Source organism: Mus musculus, chromosome 8, assembly GCF_000001635.26.
Source record: "Mus musculus strain C57BL/6J chromosome 8, GRCm38.p6 C57BL/6J".
In the NCBI taxonomy this organism is placed as follows: domain Eukaryota; kingdom Metazoa; phylum Chordata; class Mammalia; order Rodentia; family Muridae; genus Mus; species Mus musculus.
Window position 1 is genome coordinate 91,380,670 of NC_000074.6, and position 13,460 is coordinate 91,394,129.

Here is a 13,460-nt window from a genome sequence, read left to right on the forward strand (position 1 = left end):
GTGGAATGAGTTTGTGACCTTTCTGGCCTTGTGCTGGAAATCCAGTGTTGGGACAACTACTTTGTCTGCAGAAAAAGCCCAAGGTTCCTGGTGCTGATTTTCTTTCTGAGTCTCGTAGATCAGGCCAGGAGCCTGGTGAGGCCTAACACTTCTCCGGAGCCTTGGCTACAAATTGACTCAAACCAGTTTTTTGTTTCTTTCCCAGCACAGCAAATAGCTAAGCAGGTACTGTTTAAGTATGTGGTCAGTGCTGTTAACTCCCACTACCACTGTGGCACTGTGTTCATTATGGTCCTCTCTGGCTCCTGGAGCTCTAGATGCTACAATTTAGTCTCCACCCCCTGGTTCAGGCCCAGCTCCTGCCTCCCTGGGCTTTCTCAGTCATCTTCCTTATCTGGCCCTCCGACCTCCAGTCTTGGTTCCTTTGAACTGAACCATATTATAAATAGAGTTAAAACACAGGGCAGCAAATTAAACACTCTCTCTCTCTCTCTCTCTCTCTCTCTCTCTCTCTCTCTCTCTCTCTCTCTCTCTCACCAAAATTATGCCTTCACTGTGTTCCTGTCCTTCTCAAAAGCCTTTTGTGGCTGCTTATTACATTCAGGATGGAATCCAGACTACTCAGCCAGACTCTCTGGACCTTCCATAATCAGGGCACAGTCTATCATCCTCGCCTTATCTCCCGCTCTCCCCTGCTGAAGCCGACTGTTAGCCAGAGGTCTAATCACCGACGCTTGATCGGCTGCTTTGATTACTGACTTTTTAGCTCTGCCGCCCTTATTACCTGGCGAGCTGTTTTCTGCTTTCTTCTTCTCATCACCTTGGCACAAGGTTCTTCTCTCCTTTGTTCAGACTTCTTAGAGCACTGTTGACTAAGGCGTTTTTATTTTATTACCCGCATTGTTAGTTTTCTTTTCCCCTGTTTTTCATGTAGGCAGTATAAATATTTGTTATGGATTGATTGATCTGTTGATTCTGCGTGGCTCTGACAGCCACTTGCTGGGGAGAGGGGGATGGTGGAGGGTCAGCGTGGGGCTGAAGCAGAAGCCCGGCTCTGTGACTTTGCCCTTTTGATTTCTAGTGAAAGGACAAATTAACTATTTGCTTTGAGCAAACTAATGCAGTGTTTTGTGGATTTAGGGTTTGAAAAGGACCCTGGGAGGGAAAGCCTGGGAGTTGAGCTCTTAGCCTGTTTGCCAGGCTGGAGGAGCTCCACTCTGCCACAGCCTTGCCGTTTGCTTAAGTGAGGGTTGTGAAATCACAGTGGAATTTGTGGTTGCTTGCCAGCGAGGAGGAGGAGGAAGAGAGGTTCTGAGTAAATTAGACATGCAAATTAGTAGGGCATGGGGCTCTAACAAATTATACAAGAAGTCCCAAGAAGTCCATTTCATCTTCTGTCTACAGAGTGATGCTATGTGTGTGCACATGTGTGCATGTGCTTTGTATGTGTGCCTATGCATATGTGTGTGTGTGTGTGTGTGTGTGTGTGTGTGTATGTGAAGGCAGCTATTAATATATTTTCTTTAGAAGTTCTCAAACCTTTTGTTCTCCCAGCTCTTTTGTAGTAAAGTTTATTTAGAATCCCCAAACCTCTTGTTTCTGTAGAGGCTTGTCTCCAGGCAGTTACTATGTTTGGAAACAAACAGAAGAATCACAAAACAACTTTATTCATTTAATAATAGCAGTGACTGTGACTTTTTTATATAAAAAATAAGTTTTCCAATACAAAACTTTATCAAAAAGATTTACATATTAGCAAATCTTTTTATTGTCTAGCAAAACTGGGTTTTCATAGCTGATGTTGTACCTAGTTGTTCTACTGTTTTGTTCTGCTGTGTTGTTTTGGTTGAGGCTTATGAACAAAATCCAGTCTTCCTCAGGTCTTGAAGGGAGAGTGTTTGAGTGGGCTTCTTAGTGTTAAATCGTCATATTTTCCTTGATAATGTACTGAAACTTGACAAGGGTCAGCTTATTTTTTATTTTTATTTGTTTATTTTGTACAATGATAGTTTTTTAAATTAATAAATGATTGTGTAAATGGAGTACATTGTGACATTATGACTGGTACATATGTTGTGGGATGGTTAAAGGAAGCTCATTAGCATATCCATCACTTAATTATCATTTAGAACCTGGTTTTTTTTAACAACTTAGAAATTGTACATTGATGTGAGCTAGAGTCACCAGGGCTTACTCCTGTGTCCATCCAAACTTAGTAACTCTTTGACATTTATTTCTCCTTTCTGTCCCCGATCCAGATGGCTCTTCTCTTCTGTGTTTCTGCGGGTTGGACTGATTGTCCACATGCAAGGTCATGCATTCTCTTCAACCACAGAGTAAAGCAAGCAAATACTAATATAATATTATGAGAATAGTATTGATCATGAGGGTCTTTTGCCAAACCACTTGACTAGAGACTAATTAGGAAGATTCCAGCAGCAGCACAGAGTGGAAGAAGAGTTTAGTGTCTGTTTCTTCAAGGCTAATTTCTTTTCCATTCTAGAGCTTAGCCATCAAAAGGAAAAAAAAAAAAATTCCTTCCTAGTCTCTGTTTCTTAGCCCAGGAAAAGAATTCCTAGGCTCTATTTTTTTAAAATTTAGTGTTTAAAACTGGTATTTATTTTTGTTTTGTGTGTAGGAGTGTTATTGTCCACAAGTGTGCCTGTGCACCACCTGAATGCAGTGCCCGCAGAGATCAGCAGAGAGTGTCAGATGGTTGTGAGCCAACATAAGGATGCCAGGAACTGAATCCAGGTCCTCTGTAAGACCAGGCAGCTTCCAACAGCTGAGCAGTCCTTCTAGGCCTTATTTTTTACTTAAAAAAACAAAAATAAAAACAAAACAACAGTAGCAAGGGTCAAGTTTTTGTTTTGTTTTTCCAAATCTGTTTTTGGCAATAATAAATGTCCCGCTTAAATCAACACGATTGTGTTGTTCCTGTTTGTTAGAAAATTACAGACATTGGAGGTTTCCTGGTCAGATGGCTGCTCCTGCCCCAGGGACCAGCTCTTGAGAACCATTGTAAGGAAAGCGTGCTCCAGAGCAAGGCCCCTTTTGGGCAGCAGGCACTGTTTCTTTCAGTTGTGGTTTGATCGTGTGTGTGTGTGTGTGTGTGTGTGTGTGTGTGTGTGTGTGTGTGTGTGTGTGTGTGTGTGTGTGTGTGTTTGTGTGTGTAGCGCCACAAAGCAGCTTCATTCGCTGCTCGGGTAGACTGCAGACGCGAGGTAGCAATTAAGCGATCATGTAATAGAAGACTCCCAATTTGCCAGTTTCTTTTTTTAACTTCTTGGGAGGTTGGGGCGCATCACTGAAACAATTACTACATTTACTCAAGAGTTTGTCCTTTCTATTAAGAAAGATCCCAGCCAAGTGCCTTCAGGTGAAGCGGAGCGGATTGTGTATCCGAGGCTCTGCAAACTGCTCCTTATTGTTTGAGAAGACTGATCCCTTTGTGCTGCAGCTTGGCACCCAGAATCGGTTTTAATTTAACAGTCCAGCTCCTTTAATGATCAATTCTCTATTGTGTTCTGAATTTGGTGCACTCCCAGTCTGTTCTCCAAGGCACCAGCTTCTTAGGAGAAATGGGGGCAGGGGTATCAAAGAGGCCTAATCATTTGGTTATAACTTATAGTAAAGTCCCAAACCCTTTATTCGAGAATGTTCACCAGGGAAAGTTCCTGGTGCTAGCATGCGCCTGTATTGATTGTGTCGGGCGCACTGCTGGTGTTTTATATACCCTTGTGTAACCCTGGTGGAGGGCTTGGATACAGGTGCTTTGCTTCTTTCTGTTGCTACAAAGACAGGGATAAGCGTGAACCAGGTCACCCTTATCTCATACCTGCTCACCCTGCCTTAGGTTGTCACACACTGTTGTAATCCATTCAGTTGGATTCCTGGATTAAAATTGTAAGTGAAATTGTGTAACTTCTGTGCTTAAGCTCCTGGTGGCTCTGAGTCACATGTGAGCTAAGGTCCTCCTTTGCTGGAGGGCAGGCCCTACTTACCTGGCTTCTCTGGCCTCCAAGGACCACCTGCAGTCTGTTGCAGTCCACAGCGGCTGGCCTGACTGCCTGCCTTTCAGTCTCCAGAGTCCTCAGGCTGGGTCGTCCTCAGAGCTTGGACAGTCCCAGAGCTTTCCTCTGCTCTCAGCTTCTCAAGGTTTGAGTCTTACCTGAAGCCTCTTGGTTTGTGCTTCACTGACCAGCCAGGCTTCATTGGCTCTTGCTTTCCACAACCCTTAATTTTTTTAAAATATATTTTAAAGTATTTGTGTGTCTTACATAGGGGTGTGCACGCACGAATGCAGGTGTCCACAGAGGCTGAAAGGGGATCTTGGATCCCCTGCAACTGAAGCTACGGGCACCCGTGAGCTGCATGGCGTAGGCGCTGGAAACTGAGCTCAGGTCTTCTGCCAGAGCAGCAGGTCTCCATCAGGGAGCCTCCTTCCTATGTAGTTATCTCAAGTCACCGCCCTCCTGTCTTTGCCTCCCCAGTGCGCTATTGGAGGTGTGTGCCACCATGACCAGCACCAGTTTCTGCTTCTATCGAACCATTTAGTGTGTTGAAGGGTGAGCCTCTACTATTAGCGTGTGTGGCTTCCACTCATGGTATGCCACATACTGACCTTGGATGAATTCCTTCATCACTCAGAATTTGTTGTTCAATATTATTTCTATGTAGTAATATCGAATTCCACCTCATAGTTGACTGTATATTTATTTGGATGATTTCTGTTTCTTCTGCCTCTAGTGCAGACTGTATGCAGGAATCATATTTATTCTAGATTAAAATGGTGTTTGACACATAGTAGGCACTGTCTAAATCTTTGTTGCGTATTGAAATATGAACTGACTTTGTCTGGTTTGCAAATGGAGCAATCAGCGTTAAGAGAGGTTCACAGCTACTAAATAACAGCAGTCCAGGCTTAGGACTCTTGACGGTAGAGCCTCACCCTTCCCTGACTCAGTCTCTGCCTGGACATCCCTGCAGAACGTCATGAACTTCAGGCGCTCTCGTTTGGCTCATACCTTTCATGGTTCTTCTGTGTGTGTGTGTGTGTGTGTGTGTGTGTGTGTGTGTGTGTGTGTGTGTGTAAACATGCGTGTGCCCATGTATGCTTACAGAGGTTGGAGGACAGCTATAGATGTCTTCAGGTGCCATTCATCTTAAAAATAGTTTTTGGAGGTAGGTCTTCCCCGTCTTGCCATGTTACACTTGGGGTGGACTGGTTAGCCGTGAGCCCGGTGAGACACCTCCCTTCACTTTCTGTGCTGAGGGTTTCCACGATACCAAGGCCATTGTTGTTTGTATTTAAATGTTGGTTCAGGGGGTTCAGCTGAGGTCGTTATACTTCTGAGGCATGCGCAACACTGACCATCTCCCAGGTCTGAGTTGCCTAATGTGAATGCAGTAGAAGTCATGAAACGGATTCAACCATGTTTTGTATTAGGTGTGGTTAAAAGAGCAAGAGTTAGGACCAGAAGTCAGAGAATGAGACCCAGGTGACTCCCCACCCAAATCCAATGAATGGTTTCAAAGTTATCGTGACTTGGTGGGATACAGAAGGTGTTGAAGCTGGGGCGAGATGCTGAATTAGAGCCATGTATTGTGACTTGGAAAGAGGTAAAAGCCGGAAAAAAACACACACACATATCGAGAGAGAGAGAGAGAGAGAGAGAGAGAGAGAGAGAGAGAGAGAGAGAGAGAGAGAGAGAAGAAGAAGAAGAAGAAGAAGAAGAAGAAGAAGAAGAAGAAGAAGAAGAAGAAGAAGAAGAAGAAGAAGGAGGGGAGGAGGAGGAGGAAGAGGAGGAAGAGGAGGAAGAGGAGGAGGCGGCGGCGAGAAGAGGAGAGGAGAGGAGAGAGTCCTCTGATGAAAGCAGTGGTTGTTCTTCTAAGAAAAGTACCTGTGCGTACCAATCTTTTTCCTGGGTTCATGAAACCTCAGGAGCTGAGTGCAGGAATCTAAGGGAGTTAGAGTGCTTACATTACTTTCCTAGAGCCTAGGCGTAGGACTTGGCTCTCTGCAGACTCCTAGTAATGTTCCTTGAATGAGGTTGAATGAGGGAATTTTGCTATTTTCAAGGTTTTTTTCCCCTCAACTTTGAGCTCCATCTGTAGTTTCCTTTGCTTGGGATCTATGGCCTGCCAATTCCCTAATGTCATCTGGTGTGGCAGGAACCTTTGCAGTGGGCAACACGTAGCTGATTGAGAGGTTTGGCTTCAGGTAAGCTGTAGAAATGGACTCAAGATGTTTGGGATGCTTCCGGTTTATAATACCATGTAAAAGTCAGGAGGCAACCATTGTGGAACGGGCATCTCATAGGGTTGGGCCCCGCAGGTCAGGAGTGGTCCACACACTGTGTAGAGCTCGGCTTCTGCACCCTGCCAACCTGTGTTATTGGAAGTAGAGAGTCTCAGAGGCCCTTTAAGCTCATTGCCCGAGGCTGATTAAGTGGTCCAGGCCCGAACTGGTGGCAGAACCCCACCAGTAGCTCTCACCTGCCTGTCCAAACCAGGCGAGTATTTTTCAGGTTCTTTATAAATCAGTACCTCTCACTGACATCCATGAGGCTTAAAAGCCTTTGAGACGGAATCTAGACCATTTTCATGACAGGGTGATGCTCGTTACCATGTTTAGTTGGCTTGTTTATGAATATATATATATATATATATATTTTTTTTTTTTTTGAGATAGAGCTTTACTATAGAGAACAGATAGGCCTGGAACTCCTGGGTAGCCCAAGCTAGCCTCAAACTTGATGTAATTCTTTTGTCTTAGCCTTTTACATGATAGGGTTACAGACATGAGCCATTATGTCTGGCTTCTTTGGCAGTTTCAATACTGTCAGGACACCTTATTTCACCCCATGTTTATTGGTAATTTAGTGAACATTGGTTGAACTTATATTATATCAGATACTATAGCGGACACAGACATGAACCAGAGATGGGACTCAACTTCAAGGAGTTAAAGTGTAAATACAAAGCAATGGCATAGTGAAGGTTAGCAAGTCAGAAGAGCAAAAGCACATTGGTCCTGCAGGATATATTTTTGAAATTTAATTGGAGTATGTGCTCTGTGAAGCCCTACAGAAGAACTTTAGCTCAGGTGCCCTGCGTTTTTTGATATTATACTTTTTATAACATTTGGGTTCAGGTTTTCAGTTCTATAGGTGAGTGGTTTGTTTTTGTTTTTGTTTTGTTTTTATTTTTGGTGTGTGTGTGGAGCAGTGGGTGGGGTGGTGGTGGATGGGGGGTTATTTGAGATAGTTCTCTGTGTAGCCCTGGCTGTCCTGGAACTCAGTCTGTAGGCAAGGCTGTCGTCGAGCTCAGAGAGGTTGCCTCTCAGGCGCTGGGATTAAAGGAGCGCCACCACTGCCCAGCTAGATGAGTGTTTTTTAAAACCTGGCTGATTATTGCTCTCCCTTAAGCCCAGAAACAGCATGCACACAGGCCGTCAGGAGCTCAAATGCACTTCCGGGGTCTGCTGTTGGGTTGGAAGCTTACTGCTAAAAAATAACTCAGTCTGCAGTTGTGATGAGCAGCCAACGCTAGCAACACCTACACGGCTGCCTTATAGGTGAACACTACACATAAGCTGTGCTTCTTGAACTTGGCCCTCATGTTTCACATTAGCATGCATTTTACTACATGATAAGTCTGATGCAGTGCTGGTGGGGCATTAAAAAAAAATCCTTTGCTTGAGATGAAAAAGTGGAAATATGCCCGCCACAGTTCAGCTAGATTCAGCATATAAGTTGAATATTGGTTGGTGACATGGTGGCTTTCACAGAAACTACTGTCTCCCCCCCGCCCAACCCCCCACTCTCCACTTTGGTGGAACAAAAGAGATTGGATTGTGCTTTCTTAGGATTTCTCTGCCTTGTGCCAGAGGAAAGAGAGGCAGGCATGTGTCAGCAGACCTGCAGCGAGGTGAGCTGTCAAGGTGTTGGCACTGACAGGCTCCTCTGGGTAGAACTCAGGGCATCCCACCAGCAAAATGAAGACTGGACTTAAATGATTTCACATTGGGGCTTTTTACTTACCTTAATTGCTGAAGGGCTAAATTGGGTGTGACAAATCTAACAGGTAATTGCCAGCTAGGTTTCATTACCAGTCATTGGATAGGTGAGTGATGTTCTCTCTGTTACAGCTGAGCTAGAAACAGCAGGGGCTATATTTGGAATTAGAATTTACATATTCAGGTGTAGCCATGTGTACTTCAACCCTTGCAGTGTGTCTGGGAACTCAGTTCACTTGCTCCTCTCGTTGGTGGTCTAGAGTTTGTTGGTGTGCTACGGGGGGAGAAGTTGGAAGGGCTGTGATTCAAGAGAAAGCATAGAAGAGGCTAGATCTGGAAGGAAAAGCTTTTCCTTCGAGGTGATAAATATTAGGTAGCCTTTGGAGAGCAGTCCTTCCTAAGCCCTTGTGTTGGAGCTGAGCTTTCGACATTATCATAGCTTAAAAGTTACCTGTGTAACTAATCTCAGTAGATTTCATTCGTTAGTAATTTGATGGGTTTGATGGACATGTAGAAGTCCTGCTGCAACGTAGTAGAGCTTATGGTTCACACTTCGGTGTGGGGACTCCAGCCTGGCAACATCTGCTTTAGTGCTTGTGAAAGGGACTTTTGCCTCCTTGGTTCACACAGGGTCCCAGGGATTTCAGCTACACTTTACCCATGGTAGAAACAAAATTACCTTTAAATGAAAGAATGAAGAAAGTCCCCTCAGTTTCTGTTTTGTGAACTTATAGTCTACTGAGAGAGAAGAAAACCCCTAACGATGCCCCCCTAACAGAATGTAGGAGTTTCTCTCTAGGATGACGGAGCTGGTTTTGTTAGGTTGGTTTGGGAGTGAGGAGATAGGACAGCTGGGAAAAGCTGGGGGGCATGGGCTAAAGGAGGCAGGACCTAGAGTAGGGAGTAGAAGGAGGCCTCATACGATGAGGCCAGATAGTCCCAGAGTGTGGATTTACTGACTGTGGAAGCCCGTTAGAAAGCAAACAATACCAAGCAGGAAGTGGCGTGGCTCAGTAGGCGTTTAAACAAGGTTTGCTGTGATTTCTGTGGAGAGTGGGCCACAGAACAGATGATGAGAACGTACCCAGGAGGAAAAGTTACACTATCGTGGGAGTCTCTGGGGACGGGGAGAGGTGCTTGAATTGGGAGTGTGTCATGGGATGGAGATGGTATTGGTGGAATTCAGAAGGAAACTGATGCACACATAGGTTTTTATTCTTCTTTCATACATTACATCCCAACCGGTTTCCCATCCTCTACTCTCAGCCCCACCCCCACCATCTCTCTTCTCTCCCAGATCCTGTCTTCCTTTTCCCTTCAAAAACCAGGCTTTCCAGGGATATCAGCGGAACATGGCATAGAAATTACCATATGGCTAGGTACAGCCACCTGTAGGAGGGAAGGGGACCTGTGCTATTTTTGATTAGGAGATTATCGGTCCGAGGAGGGAAAACTGTTCTTTGAAGTACAGGTGATACTGGTTGTGGGGAAGGCAAACCTTGGACTGTTGGGAACCGGTATTGCTTCTGTCTGTGGTTGCAGGCATTCCTGACAGCACACATTCAGGACAGGACGGCGGTGTTCCTACTTCATCTTTTGGCAGATCAGAGCAGAAGGGAAATAAAATAAAATAAATCATTCAGGCTCTTTAATGAAACGGGTTTCAGAAGAGATGATCTCAATTCTAGCTTCTGTGATAATACGCTTTCTTACAAACCCACGCGTCAGTTACACGTCTCAGATGTCTGGATAATTCTAGATACCTTTTGACTGCTGCGAGCTCAGTGATCCATTTGGCTAGTCTCTGTAACTCTGAGGTTTTAATAGGTAACCGTCAGAAGCCGAGTATAGGAACAGAGAGCAAACTGCATTGCCAGGAGCTGGTCCTGTGAAGCTGTTAGCTTTAAGCCTTTTAGGCTCCCCTGCTGTGGGAGCCTAGGCCAGCCAGGCAGCTCTGCACCTTGAGCAGTGTCCTGCCTGTCCTTCGGAATCAGCATTCTTGTCAAAATCCCAACCTCCAGTTCCTTGGGCAGCAGCTTTGGCTTCCAACATGTGTGTCTTGGGGGAACCTTGTTATCCACACCTTATGGGACAAAGGGACAGCCTGGTGAAAACGGCTGTAATGTTGGCAGTGAGTAAGAAGTGACTGGCAGTTCCTCTTTTGGGGAAAGGCAACCAACATTTACTAATCTGCTCTGCTGCTTATAGTCTTCAAATCAGCCTGGAAGGGTCTGTGGGTGGGGCTTGGCTCCCACTCTTATTTTATGGGTAAGGAAGGAGCCTGGGGTTTGCCTGTTTTTAGCCACTAATTGTAAATGTACAACTTGGCTCAAATTTAAGTGGCTAACTTGAATGTAAAAATAAATAAGAGAATAGCTTTTCAAAGAATTGCCATCAGTTGCAATTCAAGTGGACTCATAAACACTTGTATCAGATTCAGTTTGAGACTTCATGTTAAACAGAGTGAGAACTGACGTTGGTAAAATGGCTAGGCTTAATGCTATGTTGGTAAGGTAATCCCCCCAAATTTTCGGGTTTTCACTCTTGTTTTATCTCCTTGTAAGTCTAGTGTATTTAACTAATAATCTAAACTTCTGTCATCTTAGACTGCAGGGTTGTGTCCCTAGCAAAATAGACAAGTCAAATGAACTCACAGGTAAATCACACCAGTGCGTGAGCGCGAAGGCACGGGAGTCTGGGCTCCCTTGGAGTGATGCAGGTTCAGAACAGGGATGCGAGGCTCACGCACCATGTGGCTTTGCAGAAGATCAAGTGCAGACAGGTGGTCCACTGATTGTGTAGTGTGGGTTCATTCTCAGGCTGGCCCCTCGTCTTCCTGCCTTCTCCTAAACATCATCACGGTGGGTAATTCAGAAAAGCCATGCTGTGGCTGAGTGGATGAAGTTTGTCTAGTGACTGTGCGAAGATAATAAAAGAGACAAAGTAGGCCATATTTATTTCCATGAAATGATGTTCATCCAACATTTATAGAATATGTAGCCCGTAGGAAGGAAGTGCAGACACCTAAGTTCAGTAATTAAAAATGTGGTGGGCATTTCTGTATTTTTCATTTTTTTCTCCTTTATTTTTGTTTTCTCTACTTTTAACTTCCTTCTCTCACCACTGGCAACATGCTCCTGATAGAAAATGGACTTTATTCATGCCCAGTCTGTGTCTTCACTATCCTAAATCCTTGGAGGACAATTGGTGCTGGTGTTTCCTCCCTTTCCCCTCTCCCTCTACTGTGCTGCTGTGGTCTCGAGGGCTCTTCTCGTGTCCTTTGTGTGCCTGTACCGTGAAGCGTTGTGCATATGTGCGAACACACTGACCTCCTCTTTGTGTGCGTTATGTAAGAGCCAAGAACCAGTTAATCTCATGCCACATTTCACTTTGGAAATTAAATATGTTGGTTTAAGACTAGTATGTTTGTAAAGCTGAAACACACTACAAAGAGAGAGCTTTGTAGTGGCTCCGGATTTATTATCGTTGTGTGCTTTAAAATGTCCACGCTTGCTGCATAGTTCCCTCTCTGACTGTGCTCATTGACATGCCTTCAGACGGAAAGATAGCCTCCAAAGCGGAGATCCCAAGGACCAAATTTCAGCCTCGATTGAATTTTATGCCTGGGGAGAGATACTCTGTAAATGGAGCCGTTGGCATCCTGGTGTGTGTGTGTAATGTAACTTGTGGGTGGAGCCGTGATGAACTGCAACGTGAGCCGGGATCTTTGGACTGTTGAGAGAACACAAGCAAAACCTTCCCCACTCTTGAGCTAGGTTGTTCTCCAAAAGCAACAAGTACTCCTTGTCTTTTGGGAAAGCTGTCCCGGAGCTGTAAAGCCTGTGGTTTATCCTTTAGATTCCTCTGCACCCTCAGCCTAGAAATGCTTGACAGTTCTCTTGGAATTTGAGGAAAGTTTCCTAACTTTGAAGTTAGAGGAGGCTCTCATTTCAGATTAGGCAGTTGTGAATTTTTTTTTGCTCTCATTTCATGATGCCAGAAAAATCTTACATGGTCCCATATTTGGAGACTAGCAGAAGGCCTCAGAGCCACATGATCCTATCGTGGACAGCACATCAGCTGCTCACTCTAGAGCGCTGTGCTCCAAGCTTCCTGAGCTTCTAAGTTAAGCTAACTTCCCTCACCCCACGCCAGTCACACATACTCTTAATAGTATTTTAGTACTCAAAAATTGTGATAAAATGCACATAAAATTGGTCATTTTAATGATGCAGCTCACTGGTCCTAAACCCACTGACATTATGGTACACTCATCTCCATGCTGCCTTCCCACCCTCCTTCCCTTCGCCACATACGGATACTTCATGTGCACTGAGCCTCATGTGCACTGAATAACTTCCACTTCTACTTTCCCTCAGCTCCTAGTAACTATGACTATAAGTTTCTATCTTTCATCTTAAAATATTTATTTTATTATGCATGGATGTTTTGCTGGTATGCATGTATGTATATATGTGCACCATGTCCACATGGAAGCTGGAAGAGAGTGCTGGATCCTTTGTAACTAGAGTTACAGGCAGCTCTGAGCTACCATGTGTGTGCTAGAATTGAACATGGGTCCTCTGGAAGAGCAGTCAGTGCTTTTAACTACAGAGCCATCTGTCCAGTCTCAATTTTTTCTACCTTTTTACATTGGACCATTCTAGGTGCCATTGCAACTGTACAATATTTGACCCTTTGTGACTGGCTTACCTTCATTTAACATAATCTCTTCAAGATGCATATGTGCTGTAGAACGTATAAATGTATCCCTGTTTAAGGCTGAATAGTGTTGGATGGTGTGTGCAAACTCCAGTTTGCTTATGACTCATGCATTATGGAGACTTGGGTGGCTTCTACTGTTGGCTGGGGGTTTTGGGTCCTTATATTTACTTAAAGAGGGTAGAGTAAATAGTTTACAAAGTGAATAAATATGAGTAAAATGGAGGAGGAGTTGCAGGAGATAGAATTCCAGATTTCATGGTTAGGCTGATGGCGCTGTTGACACAGGATTAGAAAGAAGAGAAATGAGTGCAGGAAAGTCCACGAAGGAAAAGGTTGGCTTTGATTTTGGTCTTGTTGAATCCCTGGTGTTGGTGAGGATTTTCAAGATCCATTTGTGGAGACAGTTTTAAGTGCAGGTTTGGGTCAGATGGGGAGGGGTTGAGAGATGCTCTTACTACCCAACTCCTGCTTGAAGGACTTCTCTGCCATGACAGACAGTGAGCCCAAACCACCTCTGCCTTTCTTAGGTTGCTTTGCTTCGGTATTTTGGGCCAACAGTGAGCGAAGTAACTAAAGATTATTCTTCACGGTAGAGCTGGAAACAGAAACTCCAAAGCATCAGATGCACACGTGGAAGTAAGATTAAAATGCATGCTAGTGAAGTCATGGAGTTCTCGTCTATGCTTCCTTCGGTCAGGAAGTAGTTAGTGAGCAT

At 44.5% G+C, this 13,460-nt stretch overlaps 1 protein-coding gene across 2 annotated transcripts in view; it reads left to right on the plus strand.

Annotated features, from left to right (window-relative positions):
• The window catches only part of Fto (fat mass and obesity associated), a 355,067-nt gene that overhangs the window by 67,303 nt on the left and 274,304 nt on the right, over positions 1 to 13,460 (plus strand). The gene's annotated exons all lie outside the window — the stretch shown is intronic.